Raw genomic sequence first — 4231 nt, forward strand, 5'->3', positions numbered from 1 at the left:
CTAGTTTGCTTATAGCAGAATCATGTGGTTCTAAAGAAAGATTTTTATATTCCTATTAAAACCACTGGAAACCCCCCAAACAGGAAACGGTGATACCTCAGAGTCATACTGTTACATGACAAAAGCAAGGTGTAAAACAGCACACGTTATTTGTCTAATGGAACTGAAAGTGAGCCTATGTTATCTGCGTGTCAATAAACACACATTTGAAAATGTTTCTTAAAAAGCTGGAGGAATATATACAAATGAGCCACAGACGCTTTGTCAGGATGAAAGAGAAATTCTGCTTTTACTCCAAATTATCCAGTTTCTTGGTGCACTTTTAACTCAGGAGGAACTTGAACAAGAGTGTATATTGTTTGTATTTAAATAAACACTTTACATATGATTGTACAGAACCAGCTTATCATAAAAACCGAACCAATGTATTTCAGAGTCAAACAAGTGATGAGCTGCGCAGAGGAGAGTGAGCCTCTGCTGAAGGGCCAGAGACAGAATGAGCACACGAGCAGCTCGCGCAGTGAGACGCTGGCTGCACGCCGCCGGCCCCTCCAGCCACTAGAGCATTCCTTGAGCACTTGCTGGGTGTAAGGCAGCCTGGACATCAGTTCCCTGCCCAAGGCAAGTCTGAATTCATGCCAGGCCCATAGTAAAGACATGTTCTAATTAGCATCTCTCAGAGGTAGAAAATGTACGCTTTATTCTCGAAACGTATTCTGGCCTGCTCTATAATGGATCGTTCCACTAGAAACAAAACACTCAAACCAACATTAAAAACCACCTTTTCGGTGTACCTGAAAGCATTTGCCATTTTAGAGCTTTCTCTTTTTCTGTCATCTCTTAAACACATGTAAAATAAATACAGTCAAGTCCCCAGCAGGAGGGGCTACTCAGGGAGCTCTGGGCCTCAGTCGTTTCTAGGAATGAAAGTGGCAAAGAGCATTTTTGCTCCAGAACTCTAAAGGCATTTTGGCGTTGGATAATCGGGACCCGTGGACAAAATATGATAGCCTGATGCTGTTTTTCCATCTGCCACAGTTCAGTGATTTTCAATATCTTACTTTCTGTAACCAAAGATTGAGAGTGCTCAGGAGAGAGCATACATATAACTATACAACTCGTTATAAATAGCATACAAGTAGAAAGTATAGTTAGATGTGAGCAGTTCCTGTGGCTCTCAGTCCATAAGGCTGACTCCCTTCCTCGGGCATCTCTGCAGATTGGACAGTAGGTGGCGCCTTCAGCCTGTTTGGAAAGCAGGTCCGGGGCTTTGGCTCCTTCACTTGCTTTTTAACTGTTTCCGCACCATTGCACAGAAAACAAAGTAATGCGCTGCCTAAGCCTATGAAGTCCGGATCAACGTCATGGGAGCAATTCCAAAAGAACACAAAGCCTCATAACTGGATCTGTCGGAAGCACTGACAAATATCCGCAGAAAAGACTCCACCTCTCCCTGGATCCGAACTGAAAAAGAAAGTGAAAGTCACTCAGGCGTGTCCGACTCTGCGATCCCTTAGACTGGAGCCCGCCAGGGCTCCTCTGCCCATGGAATTCTCCAGGCAAGAATACTGGAGTGAGTTGCCATTCCCTTCTCTAGGGAGCCGTCCCAACCCAAATTATCCAGTGATAAAACGCTTTTAGGGTTTGTGTCACGGATGCCCTTTGCTACTTTGATTCCTGGTAATGACAGTATCCCAGGCCAACCTGGGACCCACCCCAAAGCAGTTTGTGTCCTGTGCCCCTGGTCAGACAGTTCAGTTCAGTTTTCTTGTTTGGAAACAATTTTTGACCTAGCTGCTCACAAGCGAAAAGCAAACTGTTGCAGGAAGACGGACCCCTTCCAGGGCCTGAAACTGGGCTCTTGTCTAACACTCGGAAATGAATTGTCCGAGGAGACACTTGTGCTGACAAAGCAAGAGATTTTACTGGGAAAGGGCACCCGGGTGGAGAGCAGTAGGGTGAGGGAACCCAGGAGAGCTGCTCTGCCCATGGCGCAGTCTTGGGTTTTATGGTGATGGGATTAGTTTCTCCGTGGTCTTTGGCCAATCACTCTAATTCAGAGTCTTTCCTGGTGGTGCACGCATCCTCAGCCAAGATGGGTGCTAGCGAGAGGGATTCTGGGAAGTGGATGGACAGGCGGTGTCTCCTTTAGACCTTTCCCGAACTCTTCCGGTTGGTGGTGGCTGATTAGTTCTGCATTCCTCATCAGGCCCTCCTGTCATAAAACAACTCATGCAAATGGTTACTATGGTGCCTGGCCAGGGTGGGCGGTCTCAATCTGTGCGCTTCCCCTAACAAAACTGCTAGACCTTAAAATGTCCCAGTGGAGTACAGTCAAATGCTCCTGATTCTAGGTACTTCACAGGGTGTTTTTAAGCCTTGTCAGCCAACAGCTTCTCTTGATTCTGAGAGCTGGGTTTTCTAGGGACCGGCAGCAGTGGAAGTGTGAAGAAATCACCGCAGCGGTGTTGTGCTTCAAAGCACAGGATCTGGACAGACTAGGAACAAAATATTCTGAAGGGGTGAGTCCAGGGCATTTACTCTTATCTGAACAAGTCTGTGCACAGACGCATTTTATGCATCACTTCAGGGAGGCCACTGGCTCCCTGGGCTCTCCAAGTCCCTCAGGTGAAGAGCTCCTGGCCCGGGAGTGAAAGGAAGCAAAGGCAGCCCTTCCATCGTCCCCATTCCGACCTCCGGTCCCATCACATTCCGACCCCTGGGCCCGTGAGGGGGCCGGTGGCCGCTCAGCGCGCTCTCCCAGCCGCTCGGCCCCAGAGGAGTGACCGGAGCAGGCCTGCCCCGCGGCGCCGCGGCTGCCTGCCTGCTGCCGGCGCGGTGAGAAGGCCCATGGAGGTCTAGGAAAAGCAAAGGGGCGCCCCTCTCAGCAGAGCAGCCCCGAAGCCCAGGGAGTTAAAGGAACAGGAAGCAGGGTCAGGTCAGGGAAGGACCCCTGTGTGCCGGCCGCGCTGATAAGGGAGTGGCTGAAGCGTCCCTCCCTGCCCGCGTGGCTCCGCCTCTGCAGGCTCTTTCGGCTTGCCTCCGTGAGCGGCGGCTGCTTGTCAGAAGGCAGATCTTTCTACCACCAGTAAACTGTCTTCCCTGCTGTCAGCCCTGTAATCTGGCGCTATATGCTCCTGTTCCACTGGCTGCTAACACTTCTGTAAAAGGAGATCCAACTGTCAAGTTCAAAATTCCAGGGGTCTGTGGAGCCTGCCACCAATCCACCCCCAGAGTTGTGTTTGAATCAGGTGAAAACGCTCATTACAGGCTTAGCATTGAGGATCCTAAAGTGAGAACATGAGGGAATTTAGAACTTTTGGAAAGTCTGATTTTAAAAGTATTTGTTTATCTTTAGTCCAGTAAGACAATTTTACTCTTGCTTATCTTGTCTGAGGAATAAACATGGAAAGATGCTGAGCAAAAGCTACAAAATTTGAGGCTTTGAAGAAGGGAATGAAAAGAGAATGGGTCTCATGAAGAGTAACACCTTTCAGACGGAGCAGCTGAGAGGAGAAAGAAATTGATGTAAGAAAAGATCTTACCATTAGAGCTGAGGCCATCTGCCATTTCGTCACATTTACTTTCCTGCATGCAAGGTCACCTTGTACAGACTCCTACAGACGCACAATACAGCTGCCATCTCCACTGACACGCAGAGGGGCCGCCGCTTCAGACCGCCTTGTGGGGCACTCAGGATGCTCAGGCCTCTGTCTCATGTGTCCCTGGGACACATGACTCCCAGGAGGTCCAGCCACTGAGCCCACGCTCTGCCACCGCTGAAGCCTGGGGACCCTGGGGCCGACGCTCCATAGCAAGAGAAGCTGCTGCAACGAGAAGGCCAGGCACCACAACCAGAGAATGCGCCCTGCTCACCACAAGCAGAGCAAAGCCTGTGCAGCAGCAAGGACCCAGCACAGCCCCCACCCAAGAAAAGAGCCTGGGAAAGAAGAGCTGAAGCCCACGCAGTGCTCTGCCTACCGTCCAGTGGCCTGAGCAGTGGGCGCTGCAGGCCGGCCTTCAGGGGGAACTGCGGAGCAGGCGGCGAGCTCGCCTGCCCGCCTGTGGACTAGGCCACCCCTCAGACCCAGCAGCCTTGCACTCAGGTGCTGAAGGGACCCATTCACGGTGAAGCCCTCCTTGCTCAGAGCCTGCTCAGCTGCACCTGCTCTCCCCTTTTAATCTCTTCAGAATCTGCAGACGTGGAGATCAGGCACGACCTCCCAAGTGT

General features: G+C 50.7%; 1 long non-coding RNA gene across 1 annotated transcript; it reads right to left on the minus strand.

Annotated features, from left to right (window-relative positions):
* Positions 1-260: 260 nt before the first annotated feature.
* On the minus strand, positions 261-4231 carry LOC138430364 (uncharacterized). Its single transcript, XR_011253127.1, has 3 exons — positions 3982-4231; positions 3546-3827; positions 261-1464 (listed from the first exon to the last, which is right to left on the minus strand). It is a non-coding gene; the product is annotated as an uncharacterized lncRNA (long non-coding RNA).

The sequence above is a fragment of the Ovis canadensis genome, chromosome 25, assembly GCF_042477335.2.
Source record: "Ovis canadensis isolate MfBH-ARS-UI-01 breed Bighorn chromosome 25, ARS-UI_OviCan_v2, whole genome shotgun sequence".
In the NCBI taxonomy this organism is placed as follows: Eukaryota; Metazoa; Chordata; class Mammalia; order Artiodactyla; family Bovidae; genus Ovis; species Ovis canadensis.